At 33.9% G+C, this 23,553-nt stretch overlaps 1 protein-coding gene across 1 annotated transcript in view; it reads left to right on the top strand.

Annotated features, from left to right (window-relative positions):
* Positions 1 to 2,391: 2,391 nt before the first annotated feature.
* Positions 2,392 to 23,553, top strand: part of capt (adenylyl cyclase-associated protein 1) — a 286,526-nt gene continuing 265,364 nt past the window's right edge. The window contains exon 1 of the mRNA XM_085947686.1: positions 2,392 to 2,545. The gene's annotated coding sequence lies outside the window, so the exon portion shown is untranslated. The remainder of the gene's footprint in view (positions 2,546 to 23,553) is intronic.

Below are 23,553 nucleotides of genomic sequence, written 5' to 3'. Positions count from 1 at the left end.
ATGAACTTATTTTCATCTGAGAACAATATATTCCGTGAGAACATACATATTGAATGAATCATTTTCAATGAATTTGTTTTTTAACTATTGTGGAGGGGTGAGACTTTAAAAATGTGATGTAATTTAGACAGGGGGGTTAAAGATATGACTATCGGAAGGGAAATAAAATAACAGTAACCTCATTTATGGACGATCTCTAAGAAGTTTGAAATTTGCATTCATGTAAGTTAAACTATTGAAAATTCCATTAAAAGACAGGGGCCTTATGTTAGAACTTGCGAGTCCCAGTCGCCCGGTCGACATGACATCATTGTGACGTACTACCGGAGTGATAATAGCATTCGAGAAATTAACGCCGCTCAAACACTGGCGTTATCCATTGTCCCCATACACAAATAGCATGTTTGAGCTGTGTGCGTTGGGCGGCTTGCCTCGACCGTGTATTGGCTTACGTCATGTCGTCGGGTGACAAGTTGGAACATAAGGCCCCTGGTCTTAAAATTGGTGTACCTATGTGAAGTAGTATAGTGGCTGGTAGAGGTGAGTTGGAAATACTGTCACCAGTTTGTGTACTCAAGTATCGGATGAAACTACCCATACTCAGTACGTGTAGCCCAATAAACTTGTTCCAAAAAACTTGTGATGATATCATCGCGAGTCGCTGGCTAGTTGGTAGACTTTCAATACTATTGACATTAAATGCGCGCGAGTGAGGTAGCATTTGAATACAATTATATTTTAATTTATTAGTCTGCATGCGAATGACATCTTATGTATGAACAAATAGGTCATAAATTTTCTGTAGCAGCATATTATTCCCTCGGAAATGTGGTGAGGTGACGCAGTTTACAATAAAAAAAACATTGTTATTCATTTTATGTTAAGAATATTATAACATATCATAAAAACAACTCATAAATTTAAAATGTGTTTAAATTTTATAATAAATGGGACATTTTGAAAACCCCAGCTCAATGTATTTTTAGCGATTCTATTGAATCCGATATTTCAAATACTATGGAGTTAAGTTTTAGTTTCAGTTTAGTATGAGACTTATGTCGCATACGCACGCCAACCGCTCTATATAGTATTCCAAATACTAGTAAGTATTTTGGAACAAGTTTTGATACTAAGTATTATATACTGGTAGTAAGTATACTTAGTCTTTAAAATCGACCAGTTTTCCCATCTCTAGTAGCTGGTCATCAATCATCAACTGTTGCAAGTAGAAAATAATCGAAAACATTCAATATTGTTACATTTTATGTCATCGGTCTTTGTGTTGGTACTGTATGGTTTTTTCCTAGTTTTCTTTTCAATTTTCAAATCAAAGTAATAGGCAGTCATTACACAACAATCTTATGAAATAGTATATCTCCAAACTGCACACTAATGTGCCATCGCGGCGGATTTACCAAAAATAGACAAATCCTTGGCAATTTAGTTTGAAAAATATGAAAATGCTGTTCTTACAATATTATGAAATTGTTCAATGAATTGAAGAAGTAAATTGCTGTAGTAAAAAAATATCTTTTCTCAAAATATTTATTGTCAAATTATGGAAGAATTTTATGAGTATTGACAAAAATTCACTGTTTGTAATAGAATTAATAAATTATCTCAATTACAATACAAACATGTAGGCCCCAGGCCAGCACTCGAAATGGAAAAGTTTACGAACCGTAGCGCTTGAGAGTTTCTGAAGATATTTATATATCGTCGCTTAAGAAACTTGAAACTAGAAACTGAAAAATTTTCAGGGGCAAACAAAAACCGTCTCAAAAAATTGAAAATTGATACCTTTTAACTTATTTTTTTTTGTGTTTAGTTAATAAAATGTTTTTTTTGAGAAACAACACCGCTTAAGCGACGATATTACAGTTATCTAATTCTATGTGTATTTCATAAAAATAAGTGTTATTTTCTATTGGCCTATCTAGCTCAAACGGTCAAATTATTTTTTCCACCGAAATGATAATTTTACCAATTTCACGAACTGGAACGGCGCTCCGGTCATTTCGAGCCCTGCCCCAGGCACTAAAAAATCTTACTACACCCCTGGCTATAATAAATAATTTTCGTATATTTATTTGCCTGCCATCTCATAATAATTATATAAAGGTTTTAAAAAAATGATTATAATTTATGAGTAATAAGAGTAGTAATAAAACAAGTAAGTATCAATTATTATATAGTCTAACTATGATAAATTAAAATTATGTAAGTAATGTAAATAGATGTAAAATTATAATATTGCAGTCTACAATATTAATTATCATAGACACAGCCCATTTTTTACTCGATCTGTTTTACCATTCCTACGAAATAGTTCTACCGTTAATGCACAGAGTGCACTATGAGTACGTCGTCTGTCAAAATAGAAATATTATCATTGTGTTTCGTGTGTGGTTGGCAAACGCCCTATCCGTAGTGACAAGTAACCTCCAATTTTGTGAGACTTCAGTGACTTTACCTTTTATTATACCAATCTTTGCGACGAATTGTGATTCACCAATAAAACATACAATAGGAAAATCAATCCGTGGTAAGTTTGACGGTTTTCTAAGCGTAACTTTGCTGTTTTACTGTGTGTGTTTACCGGCATCTATCTTTATGTGCATCATCATAATATTCCTCCCCTCGTTCATTCATCCCCAATCCACCCTCTTTTGTTACTGTTTCTATCCGTGTGCCGAATACAAGGTTACAGTCTGAAGATTCTCTTGGTAGTGGTTTATATTTTGGGACTGCGGTTGTGTAAGCCGGCATAACACACCTACTCGATTCTATTTCTGCCTGAATTTTTAGTAATCAAAAAATTTCCACAAACTGAACTGTCAGAAATTTTTGTAATACTGTATTAATAAATAATTTAAATCAATGAATTTCTTATTTATTTAAAATTTGATAGCAATACACTGATGCTTCTAGATTTCTAGAATATGCACGAACGTCGAATTTACACGTATTTACTATTAATAATAATTGTTATAGAAACGTGAGTCATTTTAATTAAGCTGATCATCGTTTTATTTTAAAACTTCATTTTGGTTTTACTTTAATAAATATGTAATCAAACTTTGATTAATTCTATGTCGGTATTATCTGACAGATATAGTAATGTCTAGACTTGGTTGTGTGCCAATATTATTTTATTTTCTGCCGGATATTGGATCTCTGGGCGGAATGCATTTTAATATTTTGATATGGATCTGTCAAAATGTCGAATATCATTGTACACAATATATTTGCAGTAATGTTGGCATAATAAATAATTGGTAATATCTTTGACTTTTCATAGCTGTCATAATTGATATGCGTCAGGGAAAGTGTTGCTATAAAAATATAGGCATGTCTAATAAAACCTCTTTCTTATTAGACTTTTTAGGGTCATGATATTAATTTTGTGTTTCCTGGTCATGGTAATAGTCAAAGACAACGAAGAAACCTCCTATTATTTAGTGTAATCTCTTTGGTAAAAAATAATAGATGATATTGTCAATTGTCATGCATTGAAGTTATACCTATTATATTCATGGATTGGAAGTAAAATCGAACAATTGATTTAGATAATAATAAACAGACCTGCATTAACTATATTGAAGTTAATAATATTATTGGAAGTAATTTTAATTTGTAGTGTGTACCTATCTATGTAGTTACATTGTGTTCATTGAGTAGGTACACACATGCGCGGCTCCCTCCTTAGGTCAATTAGTCAATGACCTCCCAAAATAAATACCTTACAATCGACAGAATAATATTAATAATATCTACAATGTCATATATAATAATAATCGGTGGATTTGAAATTATAAGGCGTACGCTTGTTTTTGTTTTGTATTCTCGATAGGCGAGAATTCCCCGCCAATTGCCGGACAATTCAATTCTTGACCCAAAATTAATATTTTTATAAAATTTTCTCTCTCATTTCTCATACATTAGACAGAGAAAGATAAATTCAATATTCGACGCTTTGAGTTCCAAAGATCCGTGCATTACAGGCCTCTCGCCCATTGTCCGAGTGTGAAACAAAACATATTTTCAGCTAATTTTGCGAAACAGAATGATAAAGTCGACTGAATTATGGAGTCCCATGCTTCTGCCACGCCGAAAATTATTGTATACTGTATTTTGTTCTGACAGTTGACAAGTTTCGACGAATGACTTTTGGTTGTTTTAAACGTATTTAAATAGTTTTTGGTGTAGTTATTATACGAATTTACACACAAAGTTTGGTTTTTAGTGATTTATTACATTTTCGTGAAGTTTTGTGGAATTTACGACGGTTTATTTGTTTGAACTGACACAAAATGTCTAATTCAGTGGATTATATTTTAAACGAAATAAAGAATGGGACATTTAACTATGATAAACGTCTACAAGCGAAGATATTAGGCAGGTACATGCCGGATATGAAAATAATTCAAACAACAAAAGAGAAAAGCAAAGATGTTAACAGATATTTCAACAAGAAAAGCTATTATTTTTGTGAATGGATATGTGGTTGCAATGAAAGGAATTAATTTTTTTGTTTTCATTGTTTAATTTTTGATTGCAAAAATGAAAAGCAATGGACAGAATTTGGTGTTGGTGATCTAAAACATCTTAAAGAAAAAATAAAAAAGCATAGCAAGTCAACAGCACACATAAATAATTCTATGAGTTTTGTTTTATTAGGAACAACAGACATCCGAATTCAGTTAGATAGTGCATACCGCAGATCGATTGCTGATCACAATGAAACTGTCGATAAAAATCGTTTAATTTTAACAAAAATTTTAAAGTGTATTCAATTTTGCGGATCGTTTGAGCTGGCCTTACGAGGCCATGATGAGTCTAATGAGTCTGATAATCCTGGTATATTTCGTGGATTAATAAATTTCATGCAGGAAATAGATATTGTTATGAAGGAGCATTTAGAAAGGTCAACTTCATTCAAAGGAATTTCGAAGACTATCCAAAACGAATTGCTAGATTCAATACTAAAATTTGTTCAATAAAGAAAATTACGCTGATTTTAAAAATAATTTTCCCACAAGTCAAGTAAATTTGGTAAAACAGTTAGAAGAAATAAACATAACCAAGTTAAAAAATGAATTATTGGTGTTTTATCAACGAGATGATTTGCATGGCGCTAATAGTGCAGTTTCTCTTCTACATTTTTTACTCAGCAATAATTTCAATGAAACATTTTCCGAGTCGATCAAAGTTCTCCAATTTATTTGCGTCATACCAATGACAACAGTTGAAAGTGAAAGATGTTTTTCCACTCTCAAAAGAATAAAAACCTTTCTACGCAATACGATGGGCCAAGATAGACTGACCGCTCTTGCAATGCTCAGTATTGAAAAAAAATATGTGGGAAAAATAGACAATTTTTATAATCGTATGATTGATGATTTTTCAAAAAGTAAAGAAAGAAAAGTGGACTTAATTTACAAAAAAATATAACGCGTTGTGTGCAATTTCGGTTAACGATGGGTTGGCGTTATGAAAAATGGACATTTTTTGAAGGGTAAGTAGGTACCCACCTATAACAATTTCTAGCACTTATTATATAATGTATAAAAAGTCAATTTGCAATACGTCTTTTAAGTATACAACGAATAGGCAAATTGAAATAATATATTCAAAATTGACCTACCAGTTTTTCGGGCCTAAGGCCGCCAATGGGTACACACCATTTTGACTCTAAATATAATGAGCCTAGGTATACGTTATTAATTTCTGTTATGACATTTGAAATTATTTAGTAAACGCGTGAAGCATGGTTAAGTTGGTAAACACCACAAATAATAAAATCGCTCAGTTGACATTCCGATTTTTTTATTCAGGTTATATGGCGGCCATTTTAATTTTCATTATGATCACTTACTCGAGTGCGATTATAAAATGGTTTCACATAATTTTTTCAACGAAATAATAATGCCAAAGCATAGTACGGTGACAGTTTGTCATTTTATACGCCCTACAAATTGACAAATAAACGTCAGCAGTAGTGTGAAGTTCTTTGCAACTGAACCTGCAATGCGACGTCATTTGCTGCTAACTTAATCAGTGGACCAGTGGTCCATTTTTGGGTCAATTTTTCAAAAAAATTTTACAAATAAATATATACTTAGGTAATAATTATATGATATTAAAAATAAATTCATGCATAAATGACAGATCGCATTGTATAAAAAATGGCAGACAGATATTCTTCAAGAATAAGCATTACGTTTAATTTAAATTGCATAATAATCACACAATAATATATCACTGACCTCAACAGGCGGCGGGGAAATCCGCGCCGCGACTGATGTTGACTCATTTACAATCATTTTACAATGCTTAGACCACTGGTTGGTATTGCCAGAATAATACATCTAATATCTAACTTATTGCAAAGCCATGTTTTTGTACAATCTTTAATTTGGTCAATTTAATATAAATATAATAATGTGTATTAAAATTAAATTGAGAAAAATGGTCAATTAATCTGAAATTTATACAATAACCAAAGCATTTTCTGTAACAATTAAAATTACATTACCTATTCAGACGACATGTTGAATGTATTAAAATCAATGACATTAATATGGACGAAGCATCTGGAAAAAAATGACACTCACTTTTTTGCCGGGTCTGCCGAATGGCATAATCTGTTCTAACGCCATTACAATAAAGGTGATATTGCTATAAATTCCCGATGATTTTTGTCGGGTCTGCCGAATGGCATAATTCATATTTTAATATCAATATCGTTCGCTCAAATGAACTACTCTAGAAACACTGTTCTAACGCCATTACAATAAAGGTGATATTGCTATAAACTCCCGATGATTTTTGTCGGGTCTGCCGAATGGCATAATTCATATTTTAATATCAATATCGTTCGCTCAAATGAACTACTCTAGAAACACTGTTCTAACGCCATTACAATAAAGGTGATATTGCTATAAATTCCCGATGCGTGATATCGCATTATGGAAATTGCAAAATTTTGTCACGTGACGTCTACCTATACATGTGCGAATGTCGCTATGCGCGAATTTACTTGCTAGCTACTGTACTGAGTGCGTTGTCCATTAATAATGTCATTGATTAAAATAGATTTGTACGAATATCGCATGCATAAATAATTCGTGGATTGGAGAAGTGTATGACAACGCGCAGAAGATACTCATGACATGTTCACGAGCTGTGGACCCCCGTTTTCGGATAATCGTAGGAATCCGTACCTCGTCGTACATATTATGTAGTTTCTTTGTATTAATAATATATTGAATTCTACGTTCTACCTATCTATAATAATTATGTACGATGTATTATTAAACCCTGTATTTTTTTATCGATTTACCATTATAGGTACTATGTAATATTCACATTCTTATCTTATACTGTTTTATATAAGTTAATAAAATTATAAACTAGGGAATCGATTAAGTACATTGGTACCGAATACATCATTTTTAATTCAACAAAATGTTTACATTTTGATATCGTTGACTTGTTATCACTGATGATATCTATAGTTAATGCTTTCTCGCTACGTATTCGAATATATTATTATGTTTTTGTGAAATGTGTGACTTTTCGCACTCTGGTAGGTATCTAAGCGAATATGTACTTTTGCATTACCTACGTATCTACATAGAGGCGAAAGATCTTCGGATAATTTTTGATTCTTCATTATCTTTTCACTCGCATATAACTTCTACGGCTCTACGTGCGAGTAAGCTTCTAGGATTTATCATGCGACAATCCAAACCATTCAAGAATCCAAAATTTCTTACGTACACTCTACGTCTCATTAGTGCGTAGCATTCTTGAATATGGGTCGATTATCTGGTGTCCTTTTGAGGTTTCCTATAAGCTTATTTTAGAACGCGTCCAGAAGCAATTTCTTCGATGTCTTTATTTTAAGACGTTTAACTATTTTTCTTTCGATAATTCGTCAAATGATTATTTTCCGACTGCCTTTCTACAAGGCATGCTTACTTTTCTATTCTATTCTATTCTATTCTGCTCTTGAAACACTTTTGCCTGTTATCGCGAGGGATAGTTTCCAATCCTGGTCTCCTAATGAATTTTAATTTACATGCGCCTGTCAATTACCTACGTGGTCGCAGCCATGATTTTTTCTGGATCGGTACCGTTTCCTCGTGTCAAGCCTATCAGGCACTATTAGCGAAGGGTGTGAGATTAGTAAATGCGCTCCCTAAAGACATAAGACATTTTCAATGATGTACTTTGCATTTTGTTTTTGAAACTTTATTTTTCTGTATAAAATTGTATGTTTCTTGTTTTCAAAATTTTATTTTTCTGTATTAAATTGTATTGAAGTATGTTTTGATTTTTTTTCTATTATTATTATTATTTTCTATATTCTCTTCTCTCTTGTGAGGGTAATATTTTGTTATAATGTAAATCTCATGTTGTGTACGTCTTGAATTTAGATTTGTTATGTCCACAATGTTTTGTATTATTAAATAAATATTATTTACCTTTGCTAATAAAATACAGGCAGGTACATACTATGCATTATTTTGTATATCGAACTTATATCTACTAATTATGTAGGTAACAAAATGTGTGCCTCTATGGTCGTATATGCTATGAACATTTTTGGGAACTTTTAGGATTGAACATACCTAAATAATTTTGAAAAAACTTATGAGAAAATATATTATAACCAATAGAAAAAATCTTTTAAAAAAAAGTAAGACACCCAGTAGGAATGGAACCTGCATCTCTCTGGTTTTGCGCCCATGCACATAGACCACTATGCCATAGGCGCCATACTTAATTAGGACAAAATTTAAACTAATTGGTTTATGGAACCCAACAACCCCACCTCTCCCCTTTGTGTGTGCGCCTATCTACGCTATGTCCATGACAATCTTTGTATTCAGTCTCTTGTCAAAACTTTCTAGCGAATGAATGATACAGAATGATACAGTGGTGTGCAATTTGCACAGTGCTAGTAAGTTAAGGAAATATATTATGTTTTTGATAAAGGGCAATAATTAATCTATTAACCAATTAGCCCTACCTGTCATGGCCTTTTCTTTACCAGTCGTGATGGAAACAATGTTTAAGAGAGTTTTGTTAATCAAGAGTTTTGACGATTTAATTGAAAGAATTAAATAGTTCCTTATACGTAGTTTGCCTTTTCAAAAAAAACTGTCCCAATGAAATCGTTTTATAGTACAATAAATTGACTCTCGACAAACTCTTTTTACAGTTTCTAAAGTGCGGTAGATTGAAATCCAGTCCGCGAAGGGTAGACTCATTTTCGGCAAAAACTGGACATACAATGACCACACCATCATTCTGTAAAAATCGTAACTAATAGCACACATTTCATCACCATTACATTAATTTTTCATCAGTAGGTACTTAATGTTTATGTCTACGCAAATGATGTGAAGGTTACCTTTCAAACTTGGTTTGGGGCCACGAATAAGATAAAAATATAAATTAAGCAAATATTTCATATTATTATATGCAATGATTCATTATTGTAAATCATGACTTGAGTCATCGTAATTGAGAGTGAATATATATAAAACGATGATGATGCTATCACTCATACAATATTATCACAATGACCATATGTTTTGTATGAAATTATAGTCTTTGTAGCGTTTGGATTTTGTGTCAATGACTCTGATGATTGCGATTTTTTGTGTTTTATGACTGATAGATATTGCATTTTTAAACGTTGCAAGTTTTAATGCGACTTAGGCCCGTTTCAGACGGGACACCGGTGTCGCGCTCGATATAATATAGGAGGCCTTTGTATTCGAATAAAGAGGCCTTTGTATTATGTTTATGAATGCCCCAGAGCTAACGAGTCAACGCGTGTCCGGTACACTTTTCCGTCGGCCGCTACATTCTCAAGCCGCCTACACTTGTTTTTATTACCGCAGCCAGTTTTATGTTCTAATTTATAACGCGAAATTTGGGTTGACTCATTAGCTCTGAGGCGTTCATAAACATAATACAAAGGCCCCTTTATTCGAATACAAAGGCCTCCTATATTATATGGAGCGCGACACCGGTGTCCCGTCTGAAACGGGCCTTTGATATGATTTTCCCAGCTCTTATCGATCTGGACACAGAACAGATAATAAATAGAATTACGATAGGCAATATTCAATACACAAAATTTTGATGCAGGGTTTTGAATGTGTGAGTGTCATACGAAAATGAAACACGCATTATGCACGTGCAATAGTGTGTGTAGTACACCAATATTAAATGAGCGTCAATGCAGAAACCGAGAGCAGTTGTCAGTATTCGACGTATAACGTATTCTTGACACGTGTTTAAGTTTATCCCAGATTATTCCTTACTCGAGATCGGTTACCTGCTACTTCTTACCCGTTAGGTATTTCAGTTCCCATTATTTCTGAGTTCCCTGGATGTGGACGATGTGTGGGGGTGTGGTCGTTATCGATTCACCCAATATACTAGTGAGAAGATAGGTGGGACGAGAAAACATCACAAACATCCATGCTTTGAGCAACAATTACAGACTAGATCAATGTTTCCGGTCTGCAAATAGTATTGCCAGTGAAAAAATAATTATACAAATATAATTATTTTTCTAATGCCCTTTGGGTGTTCAAATATAAAATAGAAACATTGCTTCCGTTTTCGATATCACTAAAATCATTTGAATTATTGTCTGGATTTTCGACTACCTACATACCTATTCATTTGAGAAGACTTTTTTGTCAGTAATAAAAACTAAATATGGAAACCGAATGGTTGTCGATGCAGCGCTCCGTCTCTCAGAAACAACACAGAAGCCACGGCTATCGACTATTCTAACAAAGATGCAGCATATTTTGCACTATTATTACATCGGTTTCTGATTAACAATATAATTTTCATGATATGAATATATTTTTTGTATTTACAATCAGACAGCTATGTCTATCACGTCTTATAATATAATGCAAGATTTAAGAATTAATAAGAAAAATACTGTAGGTATACTAAATAATAGTTTAAAGGTTGGGCAACACTGGACGTTATAACATGTGGAGTTGGGTGTACGACGTACCTAAATTATAATGAAATCCGAGTTTCAAAAATAGAACGATATTGTTTACATTTCGTAGGAACAATTATTCATTTTTACAATTTAAGATTTATTTATTTTATTAGTGATAGCTATTTAAATTCAATATGCGTCATAATAATTAATTATTATGTCAACTATTCACTAGACTTCCAAACTATGTTTTGCGAATTTATCACAAGAGAACCCCAGTGTGCCAAAACAAGTCCAGGAAAGACTCGACGCCACACCAGATATAACAACTTTCTAATATTGTGCCTGATATCAAGAAGAATTATTGCTATTCAAGGATCCAAAATCATTTAAGTTGTCATTAAGGCTGTACTTCAGTTGAGGCATGGTCTAAAAAGATCGTGGCTAGGCGATGCGCGGATTGTGCAAATGACGCGTGCCAAACGAAATATAATTTGTCATAAAAATCCAACATGCGTCCATTTAATTTTATTGTTATTGTTATATAACAAATAATAATAGTATATTCATTGACATGTTTTCTTTTTTAAGTACATACGTAACGTTTTTAGTGATCTTTACACGATTTAAGAATATTTTCATCCGACGCCAGTCCAGTGCGCGAAATGTGCGAGTGTCCGAATGTGCCAGGACGCATGAGTCTTGCCATATTTTAAAGCAGAGCTTTATAACTACCCCCACTATGTAGGACTGCACTTTAATTGAATCGGACGAAAAGCGTGTGAAATTATTGATCCAGTCGGGATTTTAACCCATGCATTGGTAATGTTAAATGCGGCATCTTTTGCCTGGGACCAATAAAATATACCACCGTTTGACTTTCAGGGATTTTTACATTTAGATAAGAGTAGAGGGAAATGAAAAAAGGGTATTCTAACCGCGATTCGCTAATGACTTCACTTATCCGCTGAACAACATGCTTTACCATTCGGTTTGCGCATAGCGTTATGTGAGAGGTCGTTAGCCGGTAAATAACCGGTAACTAACCGTTAACCGGTTTTACTCCGCCTCTTGACTCCATAGCGAAGGAAGAGGACATGTCCGCCTAACCTACCCTGGAATAGAATTAATAAATAACACATCTATTTTATTGTCATTGCAGTGAGCATGAAAATTGTATTTTTCTATGTTGCGTTAGGTATTTATGTTCTATGTATATTTTTTAGTATAATTAGAGTGAATATTAATATGTATTCGGGAAGTGAGAGTACTGTTGGCACAGGTATGTTGATGACCATTTATAGTAAATTTACTTGCTTAAAATTTACTGCGAAAGTTAACAAACAAAAATGGTGGATATAATCGTGTCCGGAAACTTGTACGTATGCAGTTCGCCGTATCACACTTCACCGTGAAATGTTGTTTCGGAAATAAATGGCCGTATATTAAAGACCGTCCAACCTCTTTGGGTCGTATAGTACCTACTGAAACACGGTTCTTGTCGGTTTACACTTTACAGGAAGCCAGCTGCAAACAAATTTTGAAAATAGCCGATATGCTGGATTATTAAATTTGTTAGGTTAGGTTAGGTTTTCATTCTTGAATTCATGAATTTTGCCAAAATCAGCTATGAAAATGGAATTAATGTTCATATTGAATCTAATAAAATTTGAGACCGTATAGTAAACATATGGTCATCTCTTTCCGAAAGAAAGCTCACGGCGAACTGTGCCACGGTGAAATGTTTTACGTACAATTTACATGTAACCGCATATTATAATATGCACAGGCAGGTACTTGAAATTATTAACGTGCAGTGGTCCCCCGTACATGTACATCAAAATTTTTTGTCTTATTCTGGTATTGTTTTTTTTAAATGTAGGTAACTACCTCTCTGCCCCAACTTCTTGATTATTGAATTCGCTACCTCCCACATACGCCAGACAAGCAATAACAATATAAGAAAGTATTTACACGTGTTGATTGATCTATTCGTAGAACTAATCTTGAGATGGTGTGGTGTCAACATTGCGATATCATCCTTGACCTTTGTGCCTTTGTACCTAATATCGATATCATTGAATAGGTATATCAGCAATAATAAACGCTTATTAAATGAATTTTATGGATAGTATTCATCTTTATAGGTCACACAATGTAGTTATTACCTCACGAGCTGAGGATTAAATGGATCTAAGTGCATATATTATCATATTAATATAATATATAATATAACGCAACATCGTGGTAAAGCATGAGCGTGTGGCCGGCCTTTAACTCACATTTGAAATATTTCGGAAGGGAGTTCTTTGAAACAGCCTACTTCAATTATTTATTATTTTATAGATAAATGTATAGGTACATCATATTTTAGTAAGACTATTAATGGAAATAATGATACATAAATGTGACTATATAAATAATAAATAACTTAAATATGATGATTCAAACACCTCTGTAAATTATTTCAAATGTGAGTTAGAATAGTTCTGCGTTCACTATCATAATGTTTGCACAAGCATATTGAGAACCTCGATCCTTGCATTTATAGTGTAAAGGCTTAATTACATTGGCAAACGCGCAGACCCAACCCGATCCAACCGTGGCCAACGTTTTTACACTATTTGCTATTACATGCAACGATTCAATCGTGTTGGTCCTTGTTTTTGATTGGTTTAAAATAAACGTAGTGTTGCTATTATTAAAAATATAGGTTGACCGAAAACTATTAGATTGGTGGTAACACTGAACAGTTAATTATTCCCGCGCAAATCTACGTTAAAACTGAGCTGCCAAACCTAGTGGGCGGTGTTCGGATATCTTCGTACGTTCTCGGCAATCTTCGCTTGGGTCGGGACGATGGAAAATAGAATTTATCTCACTTTACTCACGATCGCTCCCGTTCCTTGAAAACCATAGAGAATAGATTTCGACAGTCGTGGCAGATGATCGGGCCAGACGCAATCTGCCAATGTAATTTGAGCTTAAGACGTGTCAACCAACCTTCTTATCGATTGATATACAAACTCGTCCACTGTTTCTAGATCTCGGAGTGTACTTGCTGCTGGTAGGAAGTTGGACCGATCAATAACCATTAACTTGGAAATATCTCTATTAATAACGAGGACGTATTTGCGACTCTCTTCATTTACCTGCTGTAATAGCTCTGTAAGTTCCCTCCCATCAGCAGTGATTAATGTAGTATATCATCTGCGAATCTCAGTTTTTTTTTATTTTCTGACCACCAATTATTGTTATTCTGCCGTGCAAAAATTCAGGGTTTTCCACATTATAATATTATGTTCTCTACATATATTGCCGAGGAGATAAAACACATTCCTGCCACACTCCCTCCTTGGTTCGGAAGTTTTCGAAAAATGTGTAATGTTATAGCGTTATTTCATAAAATAGCGACCGAACGTCCCTGAAAACAAATATAAGTTTAGAATTCGGAAAAATTTGGACGATTGTTTGTTTAAAGACAGATTTTAAAAAAATGGAACACTTCGAGAACAATCGCCATTATAAAGTTATTTCCACAGTACTATTTTTTACCAGTGATGTGCGGTGACTTTTATTTGTATAAATTACCATATCACCGTAAGGTTCGAAGATTTTGGCACGAATCAAGACATTCCTAGTCGAAAGGACATGATACTGTGAGGTACATAAAGATGCAATTTAAAGAAGAAAATATTTACGTATATCAAATATAATATAGAACCTGAGATTAATTACCATACAATTTCACAAAAAATACATAATATTACTTTATTGATTATTTCTGTGGATGCTCCTCTTCTACAGCATCTATGGGCCGCGTTTAAATGTTGTTTTGGCAAAAAAATTATACCGGCACTGCGAATGTAGCACGATTTGTTTGTTATAAATGTCCTATGGCGATCATAAAATCGGTCGTTCGTTGCCAACTGGCGTGATGATACCACCCGTATTTTAATAAATATTTAATAAAACTCCATGTAAGACAGTGGCGTCCTCTTGACGAAACTTTTTAACATAGATAAAAGAAATTAATAGGCTGCATCTCCGACATTTGGGGATGTTTCTGCGTTTTCATATCGGTGGCAGTAAGTCGATTAATGATAAGACACCCTTGATTATAAATAATAATTCATCATAATTTGTCATTATGCTACTTGACACTACAATCCTTATTCCATTCTTAGTGATCTTGTACTGCCTAATATCTTATAATTTGTATTTACTCGCATTTTGATATTTTTTATCGCGCCATCCCCTATCGGAAGTCGGCCACATACAGGACAATATCAGCCAAAACAAGAATGAGACCGTTACACGCCATTTTTAGATTTGACGATTTCGGTAGGCTGGGCACATGCAGCGATTATTTATGGAAGTCCCAAACGGTGAAGAGGAGTGAGGCTTGGTTAGGTTGATAGTGTCAGCACTGATGCTGGGTATCCAAACTTGGCGTTTGGAAACGACGAACCGTTGGGATTAAAATGATATGTTATTTGAGCCCTGAGTTGTGGAGCCAAAGGGGATATAATACATTATGTGTGTGTATCCATCCGATTGTCGTTGGCACGCCTCTGGTCGGAACGCAGCGGTGGCCAACACGTAGCTCAGACAATTACTACGGCTAAGGTCAAAGATATAAGGCAGAAGCAATAACCAACGGTTAAACTTTCATGCTCCCGGGGTGTACGCCCCTAAATTATGGAGGGGTTTTAATTGGACGGAATTTATAAAGCGGCGCAATGTTTACATTGTGTATTTTGACGGCGTACATTTCTGCGATATCTTCACATATTTAGTGCCATTATGTGGGTAATTCTAAAAGATGGAAATTGATTCTGAGATGTAGATTGTAGATTATTCTAAACGAAGGTTCATAGAGTGCCTTGTTTCCATAATATATTTATATAATTTAGACAAATTTTATGATAAACACAAACATAACAGCCCTTGTCGTCTAGTGCAGTGCTTCTCAAACTTTTTCATACCATGGCCCCCGAAATCAGGAAATAAAAATTCAAGCCTCCCCAAAAATTTAGACTTTAGTAACCAACAGTACTTTATTTACCATTCATTATTATTATAGGTACATTTTTATTAAAAATAATAGAACATTTCAGTTACTTGCTTGTAAAGCAAAATTTAAAAAAAAATAACGTTAAATTTATAACAGCTACAGCCTAAAAACACAATTTAACGAGAGGGGAATGACGTAATTAAAAGTAATTAAAAATTATTAGCAAGTCCGAGTAAGTTACATCAAAAAATCTTGGAGTGATCCGTGACGTCGGTTAGTAATTAAATATGTCGTAATTAAGTATGACTCCTTTAGCGTAGTGGACTATGTGCGTGGGCGCGAAACTTTTTACCTTACTTTTTTCAAAAAGATTTTTTCTATTGGTTATAACATCTCAGAAGTGTTTTCAAAATTATGTATGTTTAATAGTTGTTACATGAAATGCTTATCGAATTGCGTTATGATGATTTTTTATAGTGTGTATATGCATGAGTTGTTTTCAAATTATGTATGTTCAATATATAGCATGTTACATTCTCAAATCTTGTGTCTTAATCATTTAATAAAAGAAATAGTTTATTAAACATGTGCCATTTATATTATATCCTCGGGAGGACTATTATAGTCTCTATAAATAACAGTCTAGGTATAATACCTCTGCTCTGAGATTAATTTATACTCTTTTTTGATAATTACTGTCTACATTTGCTTCGTGTCTTGATTTATTTCAATTACTTGTGTGGTAGTTAGTATGCATGCTTATCTAATTATTGTGAACAAATTTCATGAATAGTAAACCTCAACTGTTTGAGGTTTGCGGCTAAACTTTCGATAAGGATATACCTAGGTATGTTACGGATTCTTGGTTTTAAGTTGTTTATGGTTTACTATATTACTATGTTTATTAGGTTCATTGAATTACATACATATTAGAAAATGAGACATTCAGCAATTAACTTTTTTATTTGAATTTATAAAATGCTTAAAAGACAACTTAAAAATTGTGCTGTTTTCTGAAAGAATTGTCCAGTTGCTTTATTTTGAGTGTCTTATCTTATATTATTAAAACGTTTTTATTAGGCCATATTCTTATTTGTCCGGTGATTGTTTATCCAGTACAAATCTTGTAATAGATTTTTAACTAACTTTCCGACTAGCTAGACATTTGTAACTTTTAGAATATATCAGAACACGATGCCAATGCATTCATTTAATATGTTTAGTCATCTTTAAGTAGAATTGAATTCATTTTCAGTTAATTCTGTTTTGTATGAAAAGTTATTTCGACACCATTATTGGTTGCTAGGTGTCTGGTGTCCTAGCAACTAAATTATTAATATATACGTGCGTTACTATGGAAATCAATATGAAATATCAAAATGACATTTCAGTATTATTTCTATCAAGTATAAATTTTTTTGATCGTTTAAGCTAGTCAAGTCAAGTTTATATGATTCTACAGAAAATTTGAAAACGTATATAAAAAGTTCTTTTTACTACGTAATTATTTACTCCTTAATTGATTGTTGGTCAGTAGCAGAGCATAATATACAAGTCGGACGATTTGTTGTCCTTGGACTTTTGGCTCGTCAATGGAGGGAGCGCCTGCATTAAGATAAGGTTGCGCGGCGGGTGTAATAATCGAGAGTTATGGCGGAAACGATGTTTCCAAGGAACAGCCATACAGCAGACAGAACCGAGAGAACTGTGACTAGTTGTCAGCTATTCGCCCAACCTATTGTGTCTGTTATCTGGACCAAACATGCATTGAAAAACAACACATGATTTTTGCCCGCTATGTGGAAAAGCTTATACCAGGAAAAGTAACTGTATAATTCCACTGCACCTACGTACACGAAGTCACATACAAACATGGTGTTATTGTACGCACAACTAAACCAGGCATCCATTATTCCATTCTGATTAATTTGATGAGTGTACTGAACAGTTTATATTATATACGTGTTTTCTCTATAATGGACTGTTAACGACGGTGTCGTTAGTGTCATGTCATGAACATTTGCTTAATATTCCATCTAATCTCTCCCTAAAAATGAAAGATGTAAATGGAAAGATGGAAAAGACTATATTATTAGACAATGACATTGTTTCTGAAAAAGTGAATCTATAGTCTAAGGATTGGATCGATTTTGTGATGACTAACTTTATAGGTCATCATTATCATGATCATTTAGGGTCGATACACTGCTGGATAAATGTCTCCCTTAGCTCCTTCCATTTGCAAGTCCTTCCTGAGCGGTGCATGGTTGTTACTTCTTACATCATTCCGTGCGTCCACGTTTCGGGACAAGGAAATGTGGTACTAAAATCTTTTCAAACACGTTTAACGCGTCATGGAAGGCGGCCGTGCACAAATAGCGGTTGCATATACTTGACAGGTGGAGATGGCATAACTCAGATTAAGCTCCTTCCTCTCATTTCCTAAACCTTCGATACCTCGTACATCCGTCGATCCAGCAGGTTTTAGGTCATCACTCTGGTCATCAAGTGCCGTTTGGGTGTCACTGTATGACTGCATTTGTCCAGCGTCGAGCGACGTATCAGGCTCATTGCTGTTTCACTGGTTGGTGACCTCTATGACATCTCGTACTCTTGTCTACCTCCTTATCCATTGGTTCCTATTGTGGGTGTTTCGCGTTTTGCCAACACGCCACGTTGCGTTATTCTTAGTTTTCTTAGATTGAGGGACCATAATATTTCACATGCGTACATTAGCATTGATAGCACACATCGGTTGAACACCTTACGCTTTAGGCCCAATTTTTGAATATACTATTCAAGTGCCCAAATGCACTCCATGGCCGTTTAGTTCTGCGAGTAAACGTACGTTAATTATACGTAGGTAGTTGTCAACCTACACGATTTCAGTGCCATTGATGAGGATATTGGTTATGTTTCAGCAAAGCAGTTTATCATTACTTTTGTATTCGCGCTTCACTTTGCTTGTTCCTGCATCCGGTCTTGGAGGGAGTTCCCTGAAAATCATTTTGTACGTCATCAATAACTTGATTGATAAATCGAAGTTACTTTGAATAAATTCGGAAGCGTTCCAGTTTTATTCCAAAACAACTTCTAGATTATTTTCCTTTTACATACTCTTCTCAAACTTTACTCTTCTGATTTATTCCAATTATTATTCTTTCTTTTTTTTACGGAAAGTTTTTCTCATACAATTTTTGGAAGATTCATACCATCTACGTTATACGGATAACATGAAAAAGTTAGAGAAATAAAGTTTTGCAATAAAATCGCGTGATTATTTTTCAATTTTTACTTTTTTTCTCAAGGGCGATTCAATTTATTTCTCAGTAATGGTATTTAATAATCATTATATTCTATCGTTGTATCTCATTGTATCCATGGAAAAGATGCGTCTTAAGTTTTGCGGTCCATTTACATATTTAAGTGGACACGTTAGCTGAGGGTTACGTTAGCAGTATAGGACAACAATGCTGCAATGTTGCAATGTAGTCATTTTTCAACCTTTACGAAAGAACTAAATCTGTATGAGCTGACCCTGATATCTATGACCTGTATCGTTTAAAGGGCTATTTTGTTCTTAATTCAAATCACAGATATGATTGAATGTATTGGCTGTCCGTAGATAATTTCTATCATAATATCCAATGCAGAGTTTCAATATTTTCATATTGTTATGGAAAATTCTTTCCAAGCGTTCAGCTACGTTACTTTCATTATTTTTTCTTTTTGCTTCTAACTTCCTTTGGATCTTTGTCCCTAAAATCTATCCGTATTCTTTAAAGATCAGCTAACCATTGCTGGATGTACATAAGTGCAATTCCTTTGACCTTTGTAATTATTTTTTCCATATACATTCTTCTGCCGTACCTGACTTTATCATCAATTTTGCTAGCTTTTGGTTACCCCATACGGCATCTTTAATCACTATAATTAAATTTCCCATTGTTTGATGATATTCGTCCAGCGATTATATCTTCTTTTAGCCATGTGACCTCTGCATTTTCCGTTTCATCTGTATTGATTGAGAGTTTGGTTTCTGGTTTTGCAGGTCACCTAACGGCGTTCAAATATTACTACATATTATGTTTATTATTAAAAAAAAACTATAAATTGATACTGCGTGGATTCGCGTAGAAGAAAGAATTGATGCCACATTGTATTCGTTGTTATCAACACTAACGCTAAATCATCGTGGCGTTCATTACTACCTACTCCTAATATATTTTCCTTCTTAACACATCAGTGGCGAAGGGTGGAGGTAGGCTGCTAAGATGCGGCGTAAATAGTGCCCACTAAACTTTGTCACTACTAAATTCGTGAATACATCGATACCCTAGTTCAATGGGGGAACAACTCATAAAACCTTGTTCCAAGATAATGGCGTTTGAATTTTTTGCAGTAATTCTCGTTTTAATTTTAAAGCCTTGATTTCGATGAAAGTGTATGTTTTTTATATATAATTTAGTGGATGCACAATGAAATTGTACATTTTAATAAGGAATTAGCCAATAAATTTGATTATATATTTTTTTATTATATATATTACTATTTTTTTTTTGCTGAATTATAAAGAGAAGGCCTTTCTCCATCGAATGGCAGTTTTAACTCAAAACCGTTAAATTTTGAGTTGTTCCCCTATTGAACTGTGGTGTCGACACGATCGTATTACAATATTCTTATATACCAGGGTCGGCGACCGTTTTTAGGTACACTTGTCAAAATTTCCCAAATATTATTTTTCGACTGTCTGACATGCCGGGCCATGCCATTTTTCATGGGGTAAAACGTAGTTTTTAAGAATTCTTTTAAAAATGATGATATTCTAGATACCACTCATAGAACATAGCACATAATATTATATGGCTTTATTACATTTTTTCAATTATGCCATATATTTCGGTTAATCAATTTTGAAACTGTCTGCCAGAATTGCTACTAAGTACTAGCTCCACCAAGTGTTTGTTTCTTATTTGGTACAGCCATTTTTGTGGGTAGAAATGAAATTGTGTGTTACTGTATAACTTAGTTTGGTACTTAAAGCACAATTTGACACCAGAATTGCTCCGATCAGATTAAGCATTCTCTCGCTGCAGTAGTGTCAAGCATTATAAATCGATCGAAATCAGAGCTTAATTAGGTTTTCCCCGCCGCCTTATGAGGTTAGTGTGATAATATACATACATATAAAGCTTAAGAACCTACTTTTACAAATATATATGTACATTAAACGTAATGCTTATTTTTTAATATTCGCTTGCTATTTTTTATACAATGCATCTTGTCATTTTTATTATGGGATTTTTTTCTCTTCAAAATAGAACATTCGCGTGTTATAGGTTCGCCATCCCTGCTATATACAGTCCAGTCATTTTCTTTTCTTTAAATCGGTCACTAATCCTCGTTGATGAGAGTCGTGATGTGCTTCCAAGAATTCTAACGATGCTGGTAACCATGGCGATTTTCCGTTATTTGTATTTTGCACGTCGCAGTCTTAAAACCAGCACTCATGTCGCACTATTAATTATCTACCTTCCAAGATGATGATTTGACAGGTTAGGCTATGTGTCTATCTGTGCATGATATAAAGGGACGTAAGATTATCAATCTCCGTTATAATCTTACGTCTACCTGCTAATTGTGTTGAAAATTATCTCGTATTAGTAAGTACGTGTTTTCACGTTTGCTTGAAATTAAGTTCTGTTGTCCTACCCCAAGACCTTCAAAGTGATGTTTGAATTTCGTCGAGATTTATGTTGATAGGAAATCCTCTTTCTATAAATTCAATTATAAAGTTTTAGTAAGTTATTAGTATAATGTAGATCGTATATATCATATAACGATTCCGATAGTTCGCGTATATCTCTCGACTGTGCTATTATATTATTGTATTAATAGTTTTTTTTATATCCTTATAAACCGTCGGTATTAATCGTGTATTTCTTCTTTCTAAAACTTTCTTGTTGGAATCGTTTTCCCCATTGCTGATAGTTACAACTAGAGTTGGGTATTTCCCGAGAAAATCTCAATCTCGAGATTCGGGATTTTCCGAAATTATGAAATTTTGAATTCTCGAGATTCGGGATTTCCAGAAAAGAATTCTCGAGAAATCGGGAAATTTAAAAAAAAACTAAAATTTAAAAAACTTAATTTATTAATTAATATATATTTTTAATACAAACAAAATATAAGTAGGAAAACAAAAATAATTTAAAACATATTAAAATAGAATTTCAAAAAACACAGACTGTCAATCGCTGCGTATGACAATCGCGTACGCTTTTGAGACACAAAATTCCCTGATGTTGCAAAAATTGCGCTCATTTTGATTCGACATGGCTTAATTGTGTTAAATGCCCCGATCAGTCCTTGAATTTTGTGTTTTCTGTCCTTTTTTCCATACAGAAAATCGTATTTCAATTAATATTTGATAATAAAGAAATCCTGAATCCCGAGAAAAGATTCTCGAGATTCGGGATTTCCCGAAATGTTAAAAATTTCCATTCTCGAGATTCGGGATGGAAAATTCCCAAAATTTCTCGAGAATTCCCGTCGGGAAATTCCCGAAACCCAACTCTAGTTACGACAACTAATGATTGCAGAGGATAAGTCGTCTTTGAGAGCTGCCTTGAGGATCATTTGGGAGATGGAGATCGTGGATATGTCATTTTTCCATTCCACCAGATATGCACTATTCAATTTATTCTCTTCGTAACTCATCGGATATTTCCAAGAGGTAGACTTTGCCACTGGTACTTACCTATTTGATTATAATTGTGGTTTCGTCAAATGCCGTTTATAGTCAGGCCAGGATACTAGAAAACTTCTCAGCGATGACGTCGAGTGTCGTCACAATATGTTTCAAATAATTCAAGATTTCTTACGACAAATATCGACAATGTAACACTACGATACGATCAGAGCTTACTTTCGTGCTGTGGCCTGACTGTATACGGGTTTAGTTTCGTATCATAACCTGAATTGTTAGGTTAAGTGGAGTCGATCAGCGCACCGAAGTTCATGAACTTCTCTGACAACAGTATCAATTAACCTTAAACGAAACGGTGAACTCTCATCTCATTTACCTCCCTCAGCAACAAATTAATTTCAAAGATTAATAATAGGTAGGTACTGCGAAGGTGTGTTATTAGTGTTGTTATCACATTATCACTTCACAAAAGCTCGTGATAATATCTGCCTAGTGTTGTTTATTCATTTTTTTCGTAATTCGTAATTGTCTGCTTGTTAATAAAATATTCAGTATAATTGATTAATTTTGACAGTAATCAGACCTTGGCGTGGTTATCATTAAGTTCAGGCCTGAACAAAGGTTTCAAATGTGTCAAAGGGCCACAAATATCACAATGGACCGATAGACGAAATTTATTGTGGTGATTTAAAAAAACAAGCGTTTGATATTTATGATATTTCGTCCCAATTTTTAAAATTTTATTGTGAATAATAATATAAATTAAATTTACTACCGTTTTATTATTACGCCTTGTTATAAATGGTAACCATATGGCTACTAAACATCAGTTTA

This window comes from Rhyacophila brunnea, unplaced genomic scaffold (genome assembly GCF_057557595.1).
Source record: "Rhyacophila brunnea isolate RB1 unplaced genomic scaffold, BYU_Rbru_1.0 scaffold_2, whole genome shotgun sequence".
NCBI classification, from domain to species: domain Eukaryota; kingdom Metazoa; phylum Arthropoda; class Insecta; order Trichoptera; family Rhyacophilidae; genus Rhyacophila; species Rhyacophila brunnea.
This window is presented reverse-complemented; position numbering and strand designations above follow the sequence as displayed.